Here is a 27,404-nt window from a genome sequence, read left to right as displayed (position 1 = left end):
TTCTCCCAGTTTCCACTTATCCAAGAGATAAGAGGGATAACAGAGAGGGGGTCCTCTCCAGGGTCAGCAGTTCCTGCTAGGACCCTGCTCTAGCATGGGCTCTCCACAGACTTCAGCTGTCATCAGGACATATCTACATGTTCTGGCATTTGATTATCTACAGGCTGTAGGGTGGATCTCTGCTGCACCATGGTGCTCCTGGGGCTTCATTGGGACAACCAGCCTCACCATGGCCTGCTTCATGGCTTGCAGGTGAATCTGCACCTGGAGCAAACCCTCCCTCTCCTTCTTCACTGACCTTGGTGTCTGTAGGTCTATTTCGCATTTTTTCACTCCTCTCTTGCAGCTGTTGTGCAGCCATCTTTTCCCATTTCTTATGTAAGCTATTACAGAGGTGCTACTACTTTTGCTGGTTGCCTCAGCTTTGGCCAGTGGAAGGTCATTCTTGGGACCAGGAGGAGCTAGATTTTGGTGCTTGGCCCAACAGCCATCCCTGCATATTTCCACCCTGGAAAAACAGCAGATGTTTTGTTCCATACAGATATTTATGCATCTGTGTGTGCAGGAGTCTGTATTCTTTCCGGATCTTCTTGGGTTTTGTTCCCTTTTCCCTATTTATTATATAGAAAACAAAACAAAAGAAAAAGTCTTGCCTCAGGTGAGCCTTCTGGGCTCAGCTACTCAGCTTTTTGCCATAGCCATTTTTCTATTATAAATTCAAAGGCAGACCTTATTAGAAAGAGAGGGAAATAACCAAACAACTGACAGCACTCACATATAAAAAGTTGACAGCATCAATTGTAGCAAAAACATTTTGCATATAGATTATAAATTCCACAGAAAAAATAAATAAGCCGTAAAGCAGAGTAAATCTCATTCACTTTTGAAATGTGGTCAGGATAGTAGCTGCACAGAAACATTTCTTCATTTACTGCAGAATCAGATTTCAGCTGAGGACTGCATTGCTGTTTTTGCTGTAGAAAAACCTTCTACAGATCAGTAATCCATAAATATACATCAGAGCTAGGACTTAAAGCCTAATGTGACTAATCAGATTAAGTTTTGAATGTAGAACTGAGGAGGCAATACCTGACTGCAAATACAGCCTTACTACATAGTAAAGGCTGTAACAGAGGGCTATATTAATCTTAGGGATGGATGAACCTTGGAATTTCTGCCTGCAAAGCAAACTCACCAGCCTATCTGATGTGCTTGCAAAGACTGCAAGCGCAGCAGGGTGAGGTATTTGATTTGTGAATGTTTTTTGTTCAGCAAGAGAGAGCATGAAAAATAGTCTTTATTTCCAACCAGCTTGTGGCTTCATGTTTTGTTTACAAAAGTACATCTCTACTTCCTGTATTTTTTGTAATACAACTTAAAGACTGCTATTCCATGTTGAATAAAAAAACAATGGAATCCTGATCTCAGTCACCTGAATTTTTAAATCTTCTTCATTACACTTTTTTTTTTTTTTTTACCTGGAATTTATCTTTCTACCTTAGCTTTGGGGTAGAAATTATTGGTCTTTTCCAACACTGTAATTATTTAAGGAAAGCAGCCCATGGAGACTTTAATTTTTGAATTTGTGAAAACAAGAAAGGTAACATTATGAGAAAAAAAAGCATCCTTGGTGATGCAGTATTCTTGTGATCCTAATACTGATACTGCATTGTAGAGCATTGAACAATGCTTCCCTCTGGCATTTCTGATACTTCAAATAAACATTGTATTTATAATATTTATATTATTGTATTTATAATATTGTATTACATATGTTTGCTTACAAACATATTGTTTGTAAGCAAAATTGTTTTCATTAAGTATACTTAGAATTTCTTAATTATTTACTGCTGATAATTTTGCAGAGTAGTGAAAACAAGAAGCCTTCCTATAATCTTGTTATCTAGTAAAATGGTATTTTATCCCCTTTTGTCCATAAATATTAAAAGGGACCTTCCTTCCAAGTCCTCTGGAAGAACCTGTGCTTTTTGGTGGGGTTGAAAAAAATGCCCACTCTAGATGCTTAATCTCAGGGAAGCTACAACTCAGAATAGGTAAGAATTTTCATTCCCATGGGAAAAAAAGGCTGGAATATGGACATAAAAGAAGTTGTGGAATCACTTAAGTATCTGCATCTATTAATTTTCTCTTGCTGAAAAGGTCACTGTTTAAATGACACAGAATTAACAAAGCTAACGTACATTTTAATGTAAGAACACATTTATTTGTTTCCTTATGTTATTTTTGAGAGTGAGAAAAGCCATAGCACATTTCAAAGGAATATTGCTGTCTAGTTTCATTTTTCATAGATAATACCTTTCCCGAGTGATATCATAAGTATTATGAAGCTGAGTGTAAATGTCCTTTATTGGTTCCTGTTGAGTTCAAATAATTCTCATGCTACATTTTCATCCAAATTTTTCTTTTCAATATTATAGTACTATTAATTTTTACTTTCCCCCCTTCACTTTCAGTCTTCCCATTTTCTTATTTTTCTAGTTACCTTAATTTTTAGCAGATGCCTTCACTGTATTACCCCACTCCTTGGCACAGATAATATTCAAAAAGAATCAATAGATATGCCATTTTTGTTTATTTTCACCATTCTTATTTCACTGCAATTTTATTAAAATCAGCCCATTCCAGTTCTCATGGTTTGTTTTTCTTTACCCTCCTCATATTTCCATGCTCTGCAGTGTTGACATACTTAAATCAGTTCAAACTGCAGTTTGCTCTTTAATTCTGTGAAGATCTCTTCTTTTAATCATTATTAAAAATAAATATTTGTACAAATGACTCATGCAACATTCTTATATGGATCTTGACATAAATTCAGACTCTGTTAGCAAAAAATACATGAAAAAGAATTTTATATCCTTACTAGCAACAATGTGCAGCCTTTGCTTGTGTTACCAGGCACAGGAGTGATGCAGTTTGTTAGTTGAGTGGAAATGTATTTTCCTACCATTCTCTTACCATTTCCTTTTTTTTTTCTCCCCCTAGCTTTGTTTACTTCTGATTTTGCGAAGTGAATTAGTCCAAAAAATGTCCAAGAAATACTGTAAAGACCACAAGAGGACTGGTAAAATCAAAAAGCAGAGCCTTTCAGTGAACTGCCAGCTCAACAGTGAAACAATATTAGACTACCTACCATATGTTCAGATGAAGTATATTTATAGATGTATACATCTATAAGTATAGATGAAGCTTCTAAAGCATATTACTTACTATTCCATATACTAAAAATAAAGTTCAATGTAGTTGGAAACATTTTAGATCAATGTTACCAAAGTCTGGCAACTCCCATTTCTATTTTAGAAAAACAGCAGTTCTACTGATCTGAAGTTTAAAGTTGTATGAATTGAATTATGTATGGCCCTTCTGCACTTGGCTAGATAAATAAATCAGTTTCAAGCATCTGAGCAGTCTGCTAGTGAGTAAACCTATAACCTACTGTAACTGTAGAGTTTGGGTAAAGATAATTAACTCAATTATTTATTTAATAATATTTGAGACAAAAAATAGACTACTGTATATTTAAAGTCTGCACTCTATATAAGCTTTCATCTGATTGATAATATCTTTGATTCAGAAGTTGTTTGACTTAAATAAAATAATAAAAAAATGGCTAGGAATAAATTAATTTGGTTTTCTTTTTCCAATATGACAAGTTGACAAAAATTGTGCTTCTCATTGTTCAGTTACAGTTCCATTTGATGTTATAAAATTTTGTGTTTTAATCTTTGTGTTTAATCTTGTGTTTTAAATCTTTGATGTTATAGAATCTTGTGTCTCTTTGTGTTCTAATTGAAGAGGCAAAGTAATATTTTGAATTTTGAAATTTCCAAGTATTGAAAGTAGTTTTGCATTACCAGGTTGCTAGTTTTTAGGGATTCTTTTTTGTTTGTTTGGTTTGCTTTAGTTTGGTTTCAGTTTGTTGGAGTTTCCTTTGGTTTTGTTTTTTTCTGTTTTTTTGTTTATTTTTCTTTAAATAACAGAACACTTCAGATTAATATTAGTTTAATAAAGTTTTCTTTTATGTCTCTGACACAATTCTCATTTCTATTAAACTGTTTTGTATTGCTTCAAAGTGCTGTTGATCTATGAGTTGTAAATATGCAAAGGGCTAATTTTTTATGTCTGTAGCATGCCTCAACTTTCTGGTTTTGTGTTTATTGTTATGTTTGTATTTGTTTGAACATCACTTCATTGCAAGAAAATATTCTGAAGCTAAAAGTACTTTAAACTATTTTGAATCTAAGAACACTCTGTCTTCATCCTAGAATCATTGCTGACTTGGCTTTGTTCATTAATAAGGTTTCTGTTATTTTTCTAGCTTTTTTGTACCCATTCCCATAGTGACAAAACCATAATAATATTACCTATATTAATATTTTAATAATACTCATTATTTAATTTTCTTTGGGTTTCCTTTGTGTGCAAATAATCATTTCCTAATTTGTAATGCATCATGGCTATTAAAAAGAATAATTATTCTACATATTCTAACCATCCTTATGCTTGTGGTGATAACTCTTAAAAATAAAGCAAATATAGTTCTCATATGGCATGGTGAATCAGCCCTTCCTAACAATGGAAAAGAAATCAAGACACCAAAATTAAGAAAACGAAATATATTTAGAAATGTGGATTAAGAATTAGAGGCCAGCTCATGGTGGAAACTTCAAAAGCTTTTACCTTCTGTATCACATGGGGATAACATAGATACAGGAAGCAGTGTAGCACTCTAGATATTGTAGGTTAATGCAGAAATGTAAGCCTATGACCATTCAGCACTTCCTGCACACTTTGAAGGGGTGAAGTGGATTTACTGGTTCTGCCATCCCAGCTAGGCCACTGTTGGATGTAAGGAGAGTGTGTGTTAAACATGGATATTTGCATGGCATTGCTTTGGAAGCAAAGCCTAAATGCCTTTGGTAGGGCAGTGGAGATAGAGGAAAGTCCCACATCTTTTGCAGTTTCAGCTTCAGTGAAGATTTCTTCAGCAATTCTCAGAGAAAAAAAGTATTTAAAGACGTGTACTCTTAAATGTTTTCAGTGACTTGAAGGAACTTTGCTCCCATTTGGTTAATATAATCTACATACAAGACTAAAATCACAGAAAATGTCTCTCTAGCTGTCTTTTCAAAAGTCAGTTGAATGTGATGGTAGCAAGTAAAGTTAATTGACTTAAACTTGGTAGCTGTGAAAGCCTAAAACTGAAATTCTGCCATGATTTTGTCAATGCATAGAGGTAAGGATGCTCCTTTACTACACAGGGCACTACAGTTTCATTCTGGCAGCACGCAGGAATAATAGTCTTGTGAATTTCTTTGTTGGATACAGGGCTGTGACTACAATTAAACTGTGAAGTTTATAGAAGAATAGAACATCTGAATTTGCATTCAGTAATATATGCCAGCAGGGTCTTTAGTTCATATCATTACATGCCAGCTTGCTGACATGCAACCAAACCAATTAAGGAAAGTCATTCGAGCAAATGTATCTACCCCAGGCCATGAAACTGAGCTGAAAAATATTTCACATCATTGAAGGCAAAGTAGCTATGATTTGCCCTGTAGTAAATGCCTATTGTTTGGCAGACACAGGTAGTGCTCTTCATTCTCTTTTGGAGGGCAGCCTGGAGATTTTACTGGACAGAGCATTATGGAGCAATTATGGGAAGGACTGAAAGACCAAGACCCGTAGCATCTAACAATGAGACAAATGGTTACCACTCCTGTGAGAGATAATAGATGATGCCTGCACTTAGTAGTAGTAGGTCCTGGACTGCTTACACCTTAAGCAGTGCAAAAGACCATGGGAAGAAACCACTTCAAGGTCAGCTGCACTCCAAGCCTGCATGAACTCTAAATGCAGAAGGAAAAACACAGAGAACCTTCATATCCATCTAATACCAGGGAAGGTTCTGATCAACGTTGATACTGTTGATACTGTTGTAGACAAGGACTAATGGACACAGCTACATAAAATGTTCTATATTTTACATTATATACTACATATAGAATGATTGGGGTTTGTTTGGTTTCTTTCATTTTTAAAGGAGGCATTTAACTCTATGGAGATAATAAAATATCAAATTTAACTCTATATGCTTCTTAATTATAGCTTTTAATATAACATGTTTGAAACAGGTCTCTCTCTTAGTACACTCAGTATTTGAGTGATGAAAACAACCCCCAATTAAAAAAAAACCAAAACAACTAAACAAAATAACAAAAAAAGAAGCAAAAAATATGCAATTTACATACTGTCATAAATTTAGCCATATGAGATGAAATCTGGGCCAAAGAACACAGAGGATACCATAAGGTTCTGAGTAATAGATCTCCTCATGTGAAAGTAATGAAATTATGAAGACATTGATCTAAAGACTGAAAAGGTCTCATTGGTATATGACTTGCAATGTATTCACAGAGAGATGATCTGTACAGGAAGTCATTACAACACCCGAATAATTTAAATTCTGGTTAAGACTCGGACGCCATGTATTTTGAGATACAAAGTGCAACTTCAGGTCATGGATGAACATAAATGGAAAATACATTCTAACCTCTAGGCCTGTAGATTACATAAATATATAACATATATGATCCAAAATGGTTGACTTAGTAGTAAGGACATTGGAAAGCCAACTAATAACAATGTCTATGGATTAGGAATAAGCTCATGCTAATACCGAATCATGAATCTTGAATGTTGTAGCAGCATGGGTGCTAGAAGAAAAAGCAAAAAAGTCAGGGTCCTGACACTCTAGTCTATTTTGATGTATGACAGAACTTGACATTTAGTCATCTTTAAGTTATGTGCATGATAATACTACAATCCCATAATAATAAGAGTCACTTTAAATTCCCACTATCATAGCCTGGGCAGAAAATAAAATTTTGGGATTTATGCTATGCAGAGAAAATGTCATATCAAGTAACTAAATATCATCCTAACACCTTCCTGAAACTGAAGATTAAAATTCATAAACAGAGATACTTAGACACCTAGTCCAAAGAGTAGAAGACTTTTATCTCAGTATTGAGTAGATCTGTACATGGCCTGGAAACAACCCAGGAAAACATGGACGATAATTGAGACTCAGAAAAAACAATATTTGATAATATAACATAGCTATTCTACCATCATCTCCACAAGGAAGCTTCATGTTATGCTTAGGACTGAGTTTCCCTTGTTTTGCATTGGCTTTTGTTAATGCCCACATACAGAAGAAATTACCCATTTGCTCTACATAAAGGAGGTCTCTTCAAGATATCAAGTGCTCTAACATCTATTTCTTCTCTACAGGTGAAAGAAAAAAAAAATAGAGTCAAAAACTTCCAAACTTTCAGTCTCCAGACAATTTTTCCCTGCACTGATGTGGAAACAATTGGGATGGGTGGATGGATCTGCATTTCCTATATATAAATGACGCTACATAGGATTCAAATGAACTAGAAATGCTACATGGACTGTAAGAATATGTGTTATTTACAGTCAGTCTTGTTGCTACTTATTCTATCTGAATTTTGTCAATCTTTCACACAAATAAGAAAAATATAATTGTACATGCACGTGTAAAATCCGAATACAAGTTCATGCAAGATGAATATCAAATTTGTGAGTTAAGGGCTTCCAGCCTGTGCTTCAAAAGTGCTGTAATGTGCATCAGGAAAATGCACTTATCCATTTATTTACATCTCCTGTACTGTCTTCTACCATTACCATTGAAATGTGATTCCTCCTAGTCTTACACAAAATAGATTATCTCCTGTAAAACTTCTAAGTCCTGCCTTTATATGTCATGCCAATGGAGTTTCCCCCCCCCAATTCTTTTACTGAGAATAGTAAACTGTTTTGTTTAGTTTTTTAATGAATTTGCTGAGAACAAACAGACAATAGAGCCAAGTAGAAGAAAATTTATCTCACCAAAAGGATGAGGTATGTATCTAGAGCACTCTGAGAAAAATCCATGGGTCAGTTCTGCTAGGCATTATTACACTGGAGATGGTGAGAATGGAGGACTCTGCTCAAACATGCAGCATGATGCCTCTATTAATAATCTTGACTGTACAAAGTTCTGACTAAAAATTTGTGTCACGCCTTCCATATGAAAAAATGCCTCATAATTGATGTTTTTTCTCACTTTGAAATGTGTTTACATAGAGCTTATTTCTTTCTGAGACAGCTCGTATCTGTAATCAACTGCACCATGGCATGGGCAACTAACGGGAAGAGATGGAAGCCATAATGCTGCTGGAAAATGTGACAAGGCTCCAACTTAGTTGCCATCACTGAAACTTGGTGGCGTGAAATACAGAGCTGGAGTGTGGCTATTGATGACCACAAGCTGTTCAGAAGGGGCAGGAGAGGAAGAGGAGATGAAGGGCTTGCTGTGAAGACTCAGCCCTCATTGTGTAGGGATGGGGTCAGGAAAGCCAAAGCATGGCTGAAATAGAACTTGACAAGTTATATTCATTCAAATAATGATTATGTTTGCATGACTTTGTGTTCTGTAAATATAATTCAACATGAGAATGTACAAAGGGTGACAAGAAGGGCTTCTACAGGTGTATGAGGCAGAAGAGGAGCACAAATGACAGCATATGCTCCTGTTGAGCACAACTGGCAACCATAAGAGCTAAGGAGTAGAAAGGCGGGATACGCGGCATCTTTTGCCTCAGTTTCACCAGCAGTCTCTCTTCCCACATCCCTTGAGTGGACGGATCACAAGAGGGGGACTGGAGGAACAAACTGTAAGAGATAAGATTCATGATCTGCTTGCGGGCAAGACCACACTGATCTTTGCTAGTGTTCACACATTCATTCACACACCTACACTTGCTCTAGTTCCTGGTACCACTGATACTGATCTGTTAACATAGCATACTGCCTCAAAAAGACCTAGACATTCAGCTGAAAGAATAAAATAAAATAAAATACAGGTGTTCAGAGATTATAGAAAATCATGTTCATGGCTACCTGAGGAACCTGAACATACATAAGTCTGTGGGACCGGATGCCATGCATTCCAGAGCCCTGGGAGAACTGGCTGATGCAGCTCCCAACACATTCATCACCATATTTGAAAAGTCATGTCAGATAAAGTCTCAGGTAATTAGAAAAAGGCAGACATTGTACCCATCTTTGAAAAGGGTATGAAGAAGGACCCTGGGAAGTACTGACCTTTCAGCCTCATCTCTGTGCCTGAGATCATGGAACAGATCTTAGCAGCTCTGCTAAGGCACACGTAGGACAGGGAAGTGCTTAGGCTTCACCAAAGTCCTGCCTGACCAATCTAGTGGCCTGTGTGGGAGTGGCTACATCAGTGAACAAGGTAAGAGTTCAACTCAGTGAACAAGGTAAGAGTCCTAGCTGACAGCTAATCAGCTTCTGTAGCGCCTTTGACAGAGTCCTCAACAACATCCTTCTCTCTACATTGGAGAGTGATGGGTTTGATGGATGAACTGTTTGATGGATAAGGAGTTAAATGGGTGTTTGCATGCAGAGGGTAGAGGCCAATGACTCAATGCCCAGACAGAGACTGGTGACTGGTGATGTCCCTCAGCAGTCTGTATTGGGACCAATGCTCTTTAGTATCTGCATTAATGATACAGACAGCAGGATCGAGCACATCCTCCATTGTTTATTTTGAAGACATAGGAACACAAGATTGAATAGACATCTTGAAGCTAATTCCTGTTTCTTGGCATTCATGAATTTAGCAAACTCAGTTTGAAAGACCAACAGACAGGTTTATGATGTTTTTTTCCCCTTAAGTCCATTGACATCACAGTTAATAAAGATTATTTTAATATCCAGTGGCATTTATTCAATTAAGCATTTACTTTCTCAGCAGGCTGCATGCTGTACAATACATGTCCTTAGGCAGCAGATAAAGAAATCATGAAACTCTAGACAGTTCCTGACTTCAATCTCTAACTTTTATCGGAGAAAGTTTTTCTATATCTGAGACTTTAAAATGAAAGATGAAATACCAGGATTAAAGTTCAGAGGAGGCAGTGATGGTTTAAGATGAAACACAAAAAAAGAAAGAAAAATAATAAAACCAATCCTCTGCAAATAGAGTATCTTGTTGCATTAACTATTACTACCAGTTTAAGAATCAGAAAAGCAGTTTCAGCTCCATGAAGTGAAAACATTAAAGACTTAAATCTCATTGATTCTGATGGTATTTCTCCGCACAGTTTTGAGTAAAACACCATGAAATGAAAGAAACATCTTGCAAGATTGTTATTTAGCTGGATGTCACAGAGATGATTTTTATATAGACCTCTTTTTCTTGCTCCAGGTAACCTCATAGTGAGCCACATATATAATTAAATATAATGATTAGTGTCATACAAACACTTGAAGACAAACATAATAGCCATGCTTGCTTCTTTCATACTTGTGACAAACTTCCAAGATAAATTGGGTGTATATATATATATATATATATATATTTTAAATAGACATAGCAATGCAAATGCAGGAAGATCTTAATACTGCATGTTTCTTTAACACCTGTCTTGTATTTCATCTTCCTTACATCCCTTTTGCAATCATTTATGGGCTCATGGTTCATCAGAATGAGGAGGAAAAGGGCAATGAAACAACTCTCTTATACCCTTGAAAATATATGAAAACTTTCTGCATGTGTTAGACCCTACTAAAGCCCTGTCAAAATCACTTGATCAAGACTGCAAATGTCTGCTATGGTACCAAATCACTGGTTAATTTTCAGCTCATAGAAGTGAATGAAGTGACCCTAATTAATGTCAACGAGTCAAGAATGCCTCCATTCTGTTTCCAGCACTCCCTCCACCAAATAATGATGTTGTTTGCATGGTTTTGAATTCTATAAATTTAATTCAAGATGAGAATGTACAAATTGCTGCTGACCTTTCTGTTAGTTTTTCTGTGTTTATCCACAATCCCAAGGAAAAAGGGAACTGACCATATGAAACTGAAAATCCAAGGATTTATTGTTGCCTAAGTATAATCTTAAACTTTTTATGAAAACACAACAACTACTGAGATTAGTTGAGCTGCAATATTATTAATATATTCCAAATGACTACAGAAAACTTTGTTTATAATCACTTTGAAATGTGTCAACAAACATGTTAATATTCATGTGTAACAAGTAAAATAACAAATTCAATTATTTGTCTTTTCCATTATCTCACATTCTTGTGATGTTAGATATTGCTGCCTAATTAGAACAACTGCAGAGATAAGACTTTCCACTTGCTACTCATTTCCACAAGCTAGTAAAGTTAATTCATGTCAAGGGATAAATTCCTTTTATCCAATTTTAATACCATGTGTTTGTGAAGGCTCATTATCAGTGGTTTAATATGCTTAATCAATTCTGAAAAAATTCAAATGTCAAAGAAATTTTTAAGAAACAACATATATGGAGATAAACTGCAAAGGGTCTTTTATCCATGTTTATCAATACAAACAGCTGTCTGATTATTATCTGAAGATAGTTCATTCACTGTAGCATAAATAGAAATTATATGATGTCAAAGTATGACTTTCAAACTGGGAAACTTCCATATTTCATAAGTTTTCTTCATGATGTGTGTTTTTACCCCCACTACAAATTAACTTAAATCTACTTTTTATTGTCTAGTAGTGGTAAAATCCTCTAAGGGAGTGTCAAAATCCTCCAAAATCTTTCAAAGATTTTATCTAAAATTTTTAGAGGTTTTTTTGTTTACTAAATTAAAAACTGCAGTTGCATAACAAGGTTTAATTGTCTTGACCAAAAGTTTTAGGGGTTTTTCCTCCCCAATTCAAGAACTGTAAATGCCACCAGGGACCATTTACAAACACACATACCCATACACACACACAAAGGCACACAGATTAGGAAAAAAAAAAGATAGAAAAAAGATAGAAAAAAAAAAAAGACAGATTATAGACTGATGAGATCAAGGGGATAGTTGTATAAACACATTCAGTTGCTGACTATGTTTAATTATTGAATTAATAGTATTCTGTTTAATTTTGTCCACACAAACACAATGGCCTCTTAATAGTGATTAAAAAAAACATCGCAGTGTTTCTGAGACACTTTGAGATAAAGTGGTTTTCAGAATTTATTTCTCTCTAAGCTGAAGTCCTATGTACTTTTGAAAGAATGGTGGGTGTTACCAGCTGTCATTTTTCCACATATTTTTGTTCTAGTTATAACATTGTCATCCTTAATTCAGGATTTGGAAATATCAGTGATCTCAGAATATCTGTGTATATTTTTCCACCACAGACTAAAGAGATCTATGATTTTGATAAATCTAAACAGATCTGCCATCTATTCTTTTTGTCAGTGCAGTGAAGAACACATTAAACAGAAAAGTGCCATCAGGTAGTTATAGGAAACAATTTAATAAAACCTCTAAAAATCCTCTTGTATCAATTTTTAAAGCAGGTGGTAAAATCAAGTAAAATAATATTTTAAGGAATATGTTTGATTGTGGGGATCTATGAAATATTTTAGGGTAAGTTTATAATTTATTTATTGTAGGGTAAGTTTATAATTTATCTGTGTAATGTAAATTACCAAATAGCAATATATTCCTTCCAGTTTTATATATCTCATCAGGGAAAAATAAAATCTTGCTGGAATTAAAGACTAAACAGGAAAAGCAAAGAGTACTTGATTCTTCCTCCTGCACTGTTCCAAAATTCGGGATTTTCAAAACTGTGCAGAAATGTCTGCCTTTTACTGAAGAGAGAAGTTATTTTTTATTCCTGTTATTTCTGTCCACTCTTTCTGTGTGTATCCTCCACCCACACAAACAGGTATGTGTGCAAACACACACACACAGAGATAATTACATTTTGGGAGGCACACTCATTGTAACTAAATTAAATTGTAGTTCCAAAGAAATGAACTGGGCTAATGATTACTACAGCAGTTCGTTTGGAGAGTGACAACTGAATATGAAGTTACACAAGTACTTCTAATCTAAATATGCCATAATTTAAGATAAATAACATGATGTTTAAAATTCTGGCATCCTCTGAATCATTGTATAGATTAATCTATGTGTTCATGTTACTTTTGCCAAAGTTGAAGCTGTAACTAAAGTTGTTTTTCTTTTCCTGTCAAAAAAGACAGCAGTGAATCACCTTAAATATATTTTTCTGTTTGTAAGGACTTTTCTTTAAATCATTCTGTATTTTTGAAATGCTGTCAAAATAGACCTTTTTTATCTGTTCACAGAAAGAAATTTAATAGAAATGTTGACAGTATCTGTCATTTTAAAATAAAAACCAGACAAAATGCTACATGGTTAAACTCAGGGAATAAAATTATTTACTTGATGAAAATAGATTTTGGGATATTTTTCTACATTGCAGACTTATTATACATATCTTTATTTTTAATACCCATGAATTAAGTAGAAACCATAATTATACTTTACTGCATTATAACCCAACCATTGCCAGAAAATAATCATGGCAAGAGGTTAATCAGTAAAACCTTTTTTTTTCAGTTAAAATTTAGGAAATAAAGGTTGTTCCTAACTCAGAGGCATTTCCATGTTCTGTTTTTCAGCAAGACAAAATTAGTTTTTAACCTCATTGAAATTCTCAACCATAAGAAGTTTTATTAGAAAAAGTAAAGAATAAGGTCATTCTGTCCTCTCCATGAAGAAGATTAAACAGCTATTATATAAAAGCATTAGAGATGAGATTACCTTGAGATTCTCTAAGGAACTTCAGACATCCCATAACAAATTTGCTCCAAAACTATGTAGATAATAAACAAACAAACAGGACTGGTCTGGTCTTCTGAATAAAAGAGCAGCAAGATGTATCACTGAATGTGAATTTAATTCACAAGGACATTTTCTTTTTCAAATGCTGTTGAAATTGAGCATGCAATTTAAAAACCCTCATCCTAGTAATGAAAAGTGAGCTGCTTAGTCACAATAACTATGACAACCGAAATACACTTTTGGCAATATTGAAATAATTCTGTACATAAATATATTTAAAAACTGGTTCGTATGTAAATCACATCAGAGTAAAGAAAAGAAAAGGGTTATTTTTACTTTAAGTGCTGAGGATAAATAAAGCTTCAGGTATATATAGCATTCTGCAGCTGGGAATCTAACATAACATTCATGATTAGTGCTCACCATCTCTTAGCTTTCATCCTGCTTTTGCAGGTAAACAACCAACTTATTGGATCATCACTGACAAGATCATAAATTCAGAGCATTATTTATATGTTTGGTAGCTATACTGAGTTCCAGTTAGTATGTGGATGAACAGCAGAGGTGGTTTTTTTTTGGAAAACATTATTTATTCAGTAATATATTATGAATAAATACAGTGGTTTGATTTTGCAGGTGTGGAAAGTAAAATGCAAACATATTTTTTCATACACTTACCTGTTTGTGCCCTGCTAAAGTGCCTGTGTTAGGAGAGAGGTTTCTCTGTTTCACTGAGGGAGCACAATGCACTGCACAAAGGAGTAGCAGCGTGGAGTGCCACTGTATATCCAGGAACTCAGTCTCCCAGTTGCCTTTCCTAGTCCTTAAGCAAGTGCCCTGCTGTCACAAAGGGATTCATATCTACATTTCATCATTTGTAAATCTGCCTTTCGTCTCTGCATGAAGGCAGCACACATGTGAAATCAGGAGCCCACAGTTTGAAACATATAGGCACGATATCCCTCCTCTCCTGGCTTTTTTTTCTTTTAGCACTCATTTCAAGATACAGAGAGGTAAAGAAGGCTCTCATTTAGACATATCACTTAGGTGCCTGGGCTACATGAGAACAATCCTGTCAGAAGTGACTTGGGAAGAATATGCACAGAACTAAGTTTGTGCTGCTGCTGACTTCAGGAGAGATCTTGGGCTCTCTCAGTGATGCTGGAACTGCTTATGACTCAGCTCTGGGTCAGAGCCAAGTACTCATCCACAATGCTCCAGTTTCCAGGGAAATGAAAGATGAACTCAGAGGCTAACTCTTTGAATTTATGAAGACACATCATCTAAAATAAAACTGAAGACAACTATAGTGAATCACTGCAGAGCTATATATCCTGACTTCTGGCTGTTTTCTTTCCCCTTGAACAAATTGTATCTATTTAAAGAGCATTAAAGATGGAAAAATGTAAATAGTTCCTAAAGAGAAAGAAGGCTTGAAATATTTCATATTTCTAATAGAGACAATATAAATGAATATGCTTAAGGTGTGGTTTTAAGTAGCTCAATATTTAAAATCCCTTATTTAAAAAAAAAAACAAAACCAAAAAACAACCAGTCTTAGGTCCTAGATCATGTTCCTGATGAATACATGAATACATATAATTTTTGTTTTATGAGATATTTTTTCCATATTTCAAGCTCTGAGCTTATGTAAAATAATTGTTAAATATTAAAAAAGGAATACAGCAAGACAATGCAGCTTAAACTTGACGTATCATTATCCAGATCAAATTCCAGACATTGCTGAGGCAAATGCAGGGATAATATTAAGCTTGGTAAGACCTGCCTTGTAAGAACAGCCTCAGGAAAGAATTGCAACTGCATGATTCTCAGTCCTATACCTACTATTTTTCAAGTTTTCAAAAGTCACAGTCAAAGGTTGATATAAAACTTCAGTATAGCCTAGTTTAGGATGGATCACTACATTATCTTTACCTTTTTTGTCATTCTCGTTCCTTGAGGAAACCAACATTTATTATTCAAGTGTTGCACTTCCATTTCTTCTTCAGAGGGCACACACTCTCCCTGGATCAGCTTATTTTATTAAAGCAAAATAAACCTCATGAAACAGATAGTTTTAACATTTTATCCTTCATTAGTTACAGTATTTCTCATATACACCTTATTCTAGGTGTGCATTTTATTTGCTTGTTTTGTTTTTCTCAATAGCTCATCATAATTGCACTGCTAAAGCCCCCAATCCATATATTTTTATGTCAGCATGTCATTACAGAATGTAATATATATGATAATGGTGCAAAGCGTGACTAGTAAGCTCCTTCTTGTCATAAAATTTGAGATACCACCAAGCCATCCACCACTGTTTTGTTGGAGAAAGATTATCCAAATCCTAGAAGGACTAGTATTTAATGCCTCTGAGTCACAGAAAAACATCTTACTGTTTCCTTTTGGTTCCTTTAGGTGGTTGAAACTACGTTTGCCAAATACTTTTCTCCATGCATCTTACCTTTCTTATCTCAGAAGCCCAGAGTATAACTTAGCATAACATTTTGAAAGTGATTTATGTGCCTGAATCTTGGAGGAAAATAATGATCCTGGGTTCATAAATTATTTGGCCTTTTGAAAACCTAAATTCTTGGCTCCTCTGTGTAAAGAGAGTAAGGACATAGCCTTAGTCTTATATAACTAGAGAATTAATAGGCATTTTCTCATAGAAGAGATATTTTCATACTTGGTCCTACTATAACAACTGTGAAGCAAGCAATCAGCAAAATAATGGAACCATATTTTTGCTCCTATGTCTTCTCAACCAAGGGAAACTGAGGCAGACCAGGCTTTCATATTTGCACAACCATACAGCACTTAAGCATTAACAGTAAAAAAATTGGAAACCACCTTCCTAGGTGAGCTAAATGTATCTACTCTTTCATATCACTTGAGAACTGACATGAAGTTTTTCAAAGATAATTCTTAACACTTTGAAGAATGAACAGCCTAGAACCAGCAGCTCACACTGCATTTCACAGCCTCACGTTTTGAAGGTTTCATATGAACTAGTATCATCATTGAAATATGGGTCTTCATTTTTCTTGTTATTGACACTTTGAGATACAGAGTACTTGTCATCTACTTCTAATTCAAAAAGGCCCAGTATTTTTGCAATCTTTAAAAAAATCTTCCCCATGAGCTTAGTCTTGTGCAGATCAAAAGAGAAAAATGACAAAATGAACATTGGAAATATATACAAGGAACTTTTCAGAAGCAGAAATGCAACTTTCGCTTCCTGTTGCCTCCAAAACAACTTTCATTTTCCTCTCACTTTACACTTACAAAATTTTCAGATCTGATGGTTGCAAAACAGCAGTCACACCATAGTCTGACTTTGATATTACAATTTCTAGATATTGTAATATATAGATATAGATAATATAGATAATCCCTATTCAGGGACCTCCACTGACTCAAGTGATGTGTCTTGACCATATCCAGCTCTGAATGAAGGTATGAAGCATGACAATGGCTTCATAGCAGGGAATGGAAATAAGAAATCAAAAATGCTCTTTGCTCTTCATCTGAAGGGAGTTATTCAGGTATTGATCAGCTGTCAGATGTACAGTAATCAACAGAACATGGGAACCGGCCTCAGCCTCTTTATTTCAGTTGTCCACTAAATTCTCCTCTAAGACAATCTGGATAGAAGCAAGCACTATGTGTTTTTTAATCTGAAAACAATATTCCACCTCATTGGATATTCAGATATCTGTTCTACATTATCTCAAATGACCACTGTTCTATTAAATGCAGCCAATATGACCTGTTTTTATAGATAGATAGATAGATAGATAGCTTTTGTAGTCAAAAAGTTTTAACGACAGGGCACATTTTATAAATATTTACTTATAAATAATTACTTTTAACTTTCCTCATTTAACTTCATGCTGATGTAGTAATGCTTTTAAGAGAGACATTTCATTAAGATAGGAGTCAATGAAAACCAACTACTATATTGTACGGAAAGTTTTGCTGGAGAATTGTGCTTGATGTCTTTTAAAGAGTAGTTTTATTTATAGTTGGAAATTTGCTAAGCAAGTTTCTTTATACTGAAGTATTCATTATGTAGATCCATAAAAGTACTCCCTTGCTATTTCTGTGGCTTGACAGGATCTAAACTAAAATAAAGTCATTATTTAGGCATCAGCAGTTTTGGAAATGTGAGAAAGCTAACTTTCTAAAGAATTAGAATTCTCCTTTTAAGGAGAAATTTTGGATGCTATAGATCCCAATGTTTTCCCTTGGTGGCATCATGCTGGAAAGGAAACAAAACTAGTGTAAAAAACTACATAATATCACAGAGATTCATGGGTCTGCAGAGAAATTTGACTTGATTAAACTTTTCATAGATGGATTGGGATCATCCAGTATGTGGTGTACAGTGTACATATTTTGTGGCCTATATCAACATAAAGAGTTTCCAAATAAAAATATTAAAAACAGTTCGAACCACCTTGTTTCAGGTGAAAACCCCTTAACAACAACTGGATCTCAGTGGTTTGCCAGTATGAGGAAAAAAAGAAAACTAGATTTTAAGAAATTAAGGTTATTTTGAGCACTGCTTTAAATCTGTCTAGTAGCTCAATTCTTTTTCTGTCTGTGTAAAATTTGAATAACATTTTTATGTGTAAATCATAGATAAGTACCAGCAGATGCAACCGGGAAGAAAAACATTATTCTGTATGAAGGCTCCTATTGCAAGCTCAGATTTTTCAACATATGTGTCAGACAGAAGTTATTTAAGTTTTAAATTTGAAATATTATGCTAAATATTTTAATTATTTCTAGGTTTCAATTTCTTTTTTTAGGAAATGAATGTCAGGTTACAAGGAACTCTCTGACTCACAGATAAATCTGATAGTTGAACATAATGCCTTTTGAATGAACACATTCTGAGCAAGCACAAAGAAAGAACAAAGCATATTTTACTACAGATAATTTAACTTATGTTAACACTTGACTACAAGAAAGCAATGAACTCCAGCACACTCACTGGATTTCATAGTCACTGCTCTGCTCTCAATTAGCCCTCAATACTGTGAATCAGAGTGCACAGGTCTCCAATATATGTCAGTCACACTGTGCTCCTTATTCAGGATTTGTCAAAAATCCCAGCCTTGTCTGTACTGTCTCTTAGACAAATAATTTTATCCTGTGTTTATGTATATTGGTTTCAAAGCCATTCTGGATGCCTCTAAGAAACACATATTCAAAGGAAAAAAAAATCCTGGGATTTAATGGTGTTACCTAAATAAAATATTAACCAAACTTCACACCACCTTCTGAAAAAAAGGGGGATGTCTTGTAGCATCCTCAAACACAGAGATGCTAAAAGTCTGTTCCAAAGGAGACATAATCTGGGCTCCCAGGCAGCTTCATCTGCTCTCGGACTATTCTGGGCTGACATTTGCCAGTGATCACACACTCACCTCCACAGCTGCTCTTGCTCCAGTGACTGGCAGCATGGGCACATGGGTCTCTGTCACGCTAAGATCCCACTCTAGCTGTTGGCACATTAGTCCATGCTGCTGTCTGCAGTGCCTGGCACTGTGACTCCATGGTCTGCTGATGTGTGCACTGACTGTAGGGGCTGACACTGACCCTGTTCTTCATTTTCCTCTCAACATTGAACGAGAGTCCATCCACTGCAAAAGGAGTTAGAAATAGCATTTTATAAGTCAGGGCAGACTCTGCTGATGACATGCCAAGCATTGCCAGACAAACAGCATCCATGGGTTTACATGGAATGAACACTTTTATCACCTTATTGCTCCACATTTCTTTTTTTGTTCTTGTACAAAGCAACAAGTTCCCTCTCTTTCCTAACCTTCAGTTCTTTCTCTAGGCATCCCACAGTAAATCTTGTGCTATCCCAAGGTGCTTTCTCCCTGTATCACATAATGCGTCCCATACTTCTAGGCAGTGATCCCTCCTCAGTCCCAAAGGTACTCTTCCTGATGGGTGTCACACCTGGGCCAGAGCCTGTCTGTATGTGAATTTATATGTGCTGACTTCAAAGTTTCTCAGCTCCAGACAGTGTCTTTGAGCCAATAGTTGTCACAGACATTTTTTCATAAAATTCTTTCTTTTAGGATTATCTCTTCTGGGAAGCTGAGGCTCCAGAAGAAGAAGAATGTAAACAATTGTTATCGGCTGCTGTGAAGTGTAGCAGGTTGCCCCTGTGATTGGCTCATGCTCCATGTTTACAATTGGGGGCCAATCACAGGAGCAAGCTCGGGGACAGATTCCCTGGACACATAACTTTGTTATTCATTCTTTCCTATTCTTAGCTTAGCAGCTTCTGCAACTTCTCTCTTTATTCCCTTTAGTATAGTCATAACATATTATATATCATATATCAATAAATTCAGCCTTCTGATCATGAACCAAGATTCTCGTCCATCTCTATCACCCTGAGGAAACCTCATCAAATCGCTGTAATAAATAGTTACAGACAGACAGATTTAGTAAGAAGCACTTACAAGAGAAAATGAGCTCATCCTGATACAGAGCTATTGTCCTTGGTTCTTTGTGATTTTAAATAAAGAAAAAGCAGATCTAGAATGCTGCAAGAAGCAGCTGGAAATCAATTTTCAATCTGAAAGCTGACGATCAATATTACTTTCTACGCCTGAGAAGATGAAGGCTGAGGTTTTCCCTCTGGACGATCAGAGCATCCATACTACCAGGGTGATCCACCACCATCTGTCATTTGGTTAAAATAATGTATTCTTTATGTTGCATTTAAGTATGTGTTTTGTGTGGTACAAGATAACCTAGTCTTTGCTCTAAAGATCCCTTGCATAAAGAGCAATGGGATTCATTACTTTTGAGACTCATTATGCAAACTGCTCCCCCAGATCCATATTATAGTACATCTGAAAATCATTCCACATATCCAAATGTTCATTTTCATAGCACTTCATTTTTTCTTCAGACAATCTGCAGCACAATGGTCTGTGCAAGAGTGTGTCACATTGATATAATCAGGGGAGTAATATACGTGACCCAAAGGCTTTTTGTTCCTTGCAGCAGTTCTCCTGGTAATATCCCTGCAGTAATTATGAAGAATATGCAATGATGTGCAGAAATACTCTTCCCTCTGACACCCTGGGGAATTCTACAGGAACATGTCCTTGGACTTTTAGCTAGATTGATATCCTACAGGTCTTTTTTTAGCATGGTGTATGTGGATAATTTTTTATTCTAAAGTCTGTGGAGCTCTTCAGAAGCGATGCCCTTGAACTCCTGCCAAAGGGATTCCCTGAAGGCCTTGTGTTAGACAAGCATAGTTTGTCCCAAATCTTTCAGAAAAACTAGTTTATCACTGTTGGAGGTTTTTAAGAGGGTGATGACTCCTGCTGTGTATATTTGCTTGGGATTTTAAAATGACAAAGCCTCTGAGAGTATTCCATGTTCTTGTTTTGTCACTTCTATTAGTTGCATTAATAAAGGTTTTCCCCTTGTCATTCTCCAGCACTTTCAGTAACTATTCTTCTCATTTAGAAAAGCTCTAGTGAATTCCATGTTTGATTTCACAAAAGCTCTAGTGTATTCCATGTTCGATGTCACAATCTTATCCAAGACTACTTTATATTAGTTGAGTATAGGCAGCACAGCAATGATGTTGCAAATGTATCTGACAATATGTAAGTGTGAAATAGACGAATGCTGGTGTGATGGAAATCACTTACAAGTCAGAATCAAATGAAATCAGGGAAGATGTGTGACTTGGGCCAAACAAGCTCACCACTTTATAGCTGGATGCAGAGCCATACTGGAAAAAGTGAGAAACACATATTATTCTTTCCATGCTATGCAGAATAAAAATTAAAAAAAAAAATCATGAAGAGTTAAGGTAAGATGATCAGAGATTGTGTCTCCATTTTGCTTTTCAAAATGCTTCCTATGGAAGCAGGAGAAATTCTGCAGCTACTCAGGAGAAATTCTGCAGTTACTCTGTCAAAGAGCTGGAGGAAAGAAATAGACCATGAGTCTTCTAGGATAAAAATATATGGATCATAAATGCTTTGCATCAATCACTATTTGTTCTTTGACTTCTACTTCTTGCAATCTTACTAAAATATATTATTGTATATATTGCATGCAGATATACATACTTTTTTAAATGAATGAATTTTAGTTTCCCCTAAATGAACTAAGATTTCAATGTTTCTGCTCTTCACCTAAAGCCACATGAATCACTGCTACATTCAGATAATTCCTATCAGTGTCTGACATAACTTTCCATACACTTTCTCTATTACAGAATACAACTTAATTAAAATCAGTCTGCAAGGACTTCTGTTCTTCCTATCTACCTGCAGGGTTTTCATTAAAGATAGAGGTAATTAAGCTATGCAAAACAAGTGTTGATCTCATGCCTGTTCAGGGAATGTGTGTTCTAGTCTTTATTCTCGACATTCTATTCATTCTTCTTCTGGTTAGTGTATTTATGTATGTACTGGGTAAATCCAAAGACTTGGAAAGTGAAGGGAAGATTTATGACATGGTAGAAATTATCTCACATGTTCACAGGCTCTCATAGAAATATGATCATGTGGAAAATTTTTATTTCAGAACCAAAAAGAAATTGCCTAGTTGAAAAATCATATGCAACAAATGTAGCATTAGTTAGACCAAAGTGTTCAAAATATTTGAGATAAAGCATTTAGAAGATATGAATGTTTTAAGTTTTACATTTTGACACTTAGCAAGGAGTGTTTTAGTGGAAACAATCTTCCAGTACTGACACAACAGCAATGTGTTAAGATATTAATAATAATCCTTTATTTCAAAAACTTACAAAAAAATTCATTTAAAGACATTCAGTCTTTTAACAGTGAAAATCCCACGTTAAATTCTGAGTAAATATAAACAGACATGCACACAAAACTGCAATGTCTTAACAATAGTATGATTCACACCTTCTAACTGGCTTTTGAAAATACTGTTTTCTTTTTTTCTCCCAGCTTGATGGTTATTTCTGCAAAAGTAATATTTTTTAGAGCTTCTGAAATGGAAAATCAACACTGTAAGGTTGTGAAGAGCTCCCTGTTGCCCTGGTGATTTACCATTGCACACAATTTCAACCTTTCTTTTATATAGTGCTATATTAATACTTGTGTATGAGCTATAGGGGAAGAAAAAATATAATTTCCAATGTAATTGAAACAAGCAGTGTATAACAAAGTGCCACATGAGGTGTTGAAGGTATAACGGTTGTTGTTCATTCACAAAATTTGCTGACATTAAAGATCATAATATCTTTTGAAATGCAAAGTGGATGTATAGGTCACTTGAACAGTCTGCCTTCCTTCTGTTGAATTTTAAAAAGAAGAGGTAAAGAAATCCTTTTCAGTTTTCCTTTATCCTGATAATTTTCATGATTGCAATCCACAAATGATCTGGATAGCTGTGCAGTGCGTTATCAGTCGCATGACCCAGCATGCCAATACGTGTTTCCACAGTGCAATACAGCCAGTAAACCCACACATATATATAAAGACATACATTTTTACAGGTCATTATGTAGCTATTTTAAATCTCTCACGGTGGACCACATGAAACTTGTGTGTCACTGCTGGGAAGCCTTCCCACCATGGTTCAATTGCCGCTCTCTCTGCACACGCTGTAGAAGCTGCTGCATGCAGGGAAGTCTTTGAGATCCCCTGTGTTCGGAGGAGAGGGATTCTGTATGACACTTGAGAACTTCTTTCCTTGTTGCCATGTCAGTTTGTGTACTTTTCATGAAGCAGTTGCAAGATAAAATTTACATGAAAATCCATAAGGCTTGGGACCAGAGCCCACATATGAGTTTTAAGAGAAGGGTCTGCAGGTACTCCAGAGCATGTTATCTTTCAAGTTTATGTTTCAAAGGAATAACAAAAGCCCAGATTTGTTTAGTACTCACATCCATAGCTATTAGGGTCTTCACCTGAGCTGAACTTTGTCCCTCATGCTTTGAACTGAAACCTCTGACTTTCACCATTTTGCAAGTATTTCTTACAGGCTACCTGTTATCAGAGGTTATTCTGCTGCTTTGGTATTTCAGCCTCAGGCAAAATGTTCCTTCTAAACTTTATAACCAGGTTTAAATTGTTATTTCTAATTCTTTCCACACACCTCATAGGGAGCAAAAGTATCTCTACTATGAATCTTTTATTTTCTAAGTATAGGCTAAGAACTCCACAATTATTTTTAGTTATTAAATAAGCAGATAATCAAGACATATATGAATCTCCTTATAATAAAAATATTAATTTTTTTCTTGCTGATGTGGAAAAATGTGTTAAAGGTCAAGCCAAAATTTTTCTGAATTGCTTCTGAAAAGCCACATTTCAGAGGCAAAATTTAATAAAATATTATAAATCTGTAACAGTGCTTCCATGTAGTATTTACAAAAATGGAAAGAACAATTGGAATTTTGTGCATTTTCACATATCCAAGTAACAATTCAGTTCACAAGGATGAAATTTATGAAAATGTGGAATAACATATTGAGGCTGGGAGCATTTCTGTCTTTTCTTCTGCATTTCTTCCTTTCTTTTATTTTGTTTTTTAGTCTTTTCCTCTGTTTAGGAATATCCTTGCAATAGAGCCCTACTGCACTGACAGGGTGTCTTGGCAAGGGTTTACTAGTGCTGTCACAAAGATTTAGTTTGGCATGAGGCAGAGCAAAGACTTTCTCAGTTTACCCAGAAAAAACTTATTTCTGTCTAAGAAGAGTAATGACATTCTTCTTCAAAAATTTTAGTAAGTTTTACATAATGATGTCAATATAAACATCCAAGATGCTCAATCACTTCCATGAAGTAAGCAAATGAACCAGGTGCCAGTTGCCAGAAATTTCTGTGTCAAGGGATTTATTTTGTTCAGTAAATAGCACACTGCTTTCTTTCTCATACACGAATTTACACAATCTTTAAAAGTATATCAGATGTCATCTGCAATAGTGGAAATTAGAAAGGCAAAGGTGTTAGTTAAATTATTTTGTGCCTAAAAATAATATCTCCAAGGTGTAATTTTATAGTTTTTTTGGTAGATAATGAAGTTGCTATGGAATAGCAAAATATTTAAAGAAACATCTATAGTCAAATACACAAAAGTATAGTGGAAATTAATAAAAATCATACAGAGCCAGGAAAAAGAAAGAAAGCTCCAAAATAGGTTTTGTTATATTTTGCTGTAAGAGTGACATTCTGCTAGAAATCTTGTAAAAGGCTTCATAAAATCTTTTAGGCTTTTTTTTTTAAATTAAATGCAACATAACTATAATAATTGCATGTAAAACTGATTTAGTCTAAGGTACACAGGAAAAAACTTCCAATAAGATGCATTTGTGATACTTTTCTAACATGATACAGGTACTAATCATGGCATGTAAGGATTCTTCTTTTCTCATTGGTTTTGCATGAATCATTGCAGAACAGGAAATTTGTATTTATCAATTTTACTAATATTTCTTGTTTTAAAGTAAAATAGTATGAAACATTGTCTGAAGAAGAAAGTCATAGAATTGTTTGCTTCGAACAACAGTGTGAAGAGGACAAGGAACAGTAACTATTTCCTTTGAACTTTTGAGAAACTCACTAGCAAAAACAATCAAATGTTGTAGGATCAGCTAGAAATGACAGATCTTCTTAAGATGAGGTGATCAAGAGTATTATACTATTTCTTGAGACATCGTAGTATCTGGAGAGAGAGCACTCTGCTCCCCAAAGCAGTGTGGTTGTCCTTTTAAAATATCTCAGCAGTTACAGACTCTTTTCGTTAAATCCATTTTTGCTGACACTAGTACTTCCAAAGTAGTTAACAATTGCTAGAAAATGAAGTCAGCCTGGAAAGGTAGAAGGTGGAAGTTGTCACCTGCAGTACAGAGACATGCAGAAGTTACAATGTAAGGGAGAGCTCTGAGGTCAGAGTAAAATGCCAATCCTTTCACTGTGTACTTGGTAAGACCTGGAGTACAGTACTTCAAAATGGGTTAAGCAGTTAAACTAATGCAAGCAAAACATATGGCCCTGGAAAAAAACATTAGATTACATAAAGATTACAAGAGGCCTATGATTTCAAAATATACATTTGATATTAACTTCCATTCCCTCCCCACCAATTATTTTTCTTTATGCTTAACCAGGGACCCTCATTTGTAAAAGAAGAGATCATTCACTCATCTTGATCCATAGACAAGGTAAGAAAAATAGAAAACATTCAGACCATAGAAGACCTCTCTTGTACAGATCAATCTCTCCTGCAGTTCTTTCTGTCATCAAAAAGACCTTTTGTCAGGACTGCACTTTTTGTTTAACACAGGAAAGCTGATGAAAAAATCAGACACTTGAAAGAATAAAGGGAATAAAGAGCAGCAGAAAGTATTGAAAATCATTTTGAATGCTCACTTCATAAACAAAGCTACAGATGTTCCTCTCTGGTCGATGACTTCAGGGGCTTCTAGCACAAAGAATAACAAATTCAACTGACTTCTTATGCTTGTAGAACAGGGCCAGAATCCCAGTATAGGCTGGTAGAAGAGGGAAATTGATTGACCTGTAGAGCGGCAAGACATGGGGAAAAACAAATGTTCTGTATTTGCTGTCCTTGATGTATGATGCATTCCAAATGCCCAATGTTCTGGTTGAGGGAATTCTTGCTAAGATGAGAATGCAACAAATCCTAACATTTCTTACTATTGCTGAAATAATTCATGTCTCAGTAAGTGACAGAAAACCAGGTTAGTAAAAAGGTTTAGGGCGCAATATACAACTTTAAAGACACTTCCCTTGCCTTCACATATCTATATATGTATACATAGACATGCATATATACTATGCTATTTTTAATGTCTTATGCCACTGTGCACTGCTTGTCATTCACAACTGTCATAAAACATTATTTCATTATGCAAAGAGATATAAAAAAAAAAAGGTAAAGAAAACTCCCTGCAAACTTTCATTGAAGACGGTAGTAAGAGAGAGTGCTCGAACAAAGAAGGAAAAAAAGAGAAAGGCTGCAACCATTTTTACTCAGAGCCTCCTTCTTTTTTGAGGTAAAATGATCAAGAATTCCTCTGTGGTATTCTAAGGAAATTTTCTTCTTGTACTGGCTTTCTTGAGAAACAAGGTCAGTCTTTCCATATCTCTTTCTAAATGAAAGAGATCTTTTGCTCACCTACCCAACACTATAGAGCTCCTGAGACACTGCATTATTGATGGAGATGTTGCAGACCTGCACCACAGCTTTGCCCTATTCTTCAGAATGATTTCAAGGCAATCTGTCCTTTGAGTCTAACTGTTCTTTCAGCTCAATCACTTCTTTCTATAAATCCTCAGAAATCTCAAGATGGCTTTCTATTACATGGGAAAAGATAATTAAAAAAAAAAAGGAAAATAAACCAACTAAAAAAACCCAAACCACAAATGAAGCAAAAATTCTTACACAGTGAGAGATAAATTAATGCCTTCTCCAGAAATATGATCAATCTCTTAATCCAAAATATAAATTCTTGCATAAATCTGGCTTTTGGAAAATATGCATGGTATTTTTCAAAACTACTGATAAAATTACTTATCTTTAAGGCTCTATGAATAATAAAAAAACTGAAGTTTCTCATAGCTCAGTTTTTTTCTCTGTAACATGAAATTT

At 35.3% G+C, this 27,404-nt stretch overlaps 1 long non-coding RNA gene across 1 annotated transcript in view; it reads right to left on the bottom strand.

Annotated features, from left to right (window-relative positions):
• Nucleotides 1-14,894, bottom strand: part of LOC113459343 (uncharacterized) — a 131,940-nt gene extending 117,046 nt beyond the window's left edge. Inside the window, exon 1 of the long non-coding RNA XR_003380493.2 lies at nucleotides 14,427-14,894. This is a non-coding gene — a long non-coding RNA (uncharacterized LOC113459343). The remainder of the gene's footprint in view (nucleotides 1-14,426) is intronic.
• Nucleotides 14,895-27,404: the final 12,510 nt, after the last annotated feature.

This window comes from Zonotrichia albicollis, chromosome 2, assembly GCF_047830755.1.
Source record: "Zonotrichia albicollis isolate bZonAlb1 chromosome 2, bZonAlb1.hap1, whole genome shotgun sequence".
Lineage (NCBI taxonomy): Eukaryota > Metazoa > Chordata > Aves > Passeriformes > Passerellidae > Zonotrichia > Zonotrichia albicollis.
This window is presented reverse-complemented; position numbering and strand designations above follow the sequence as displayed.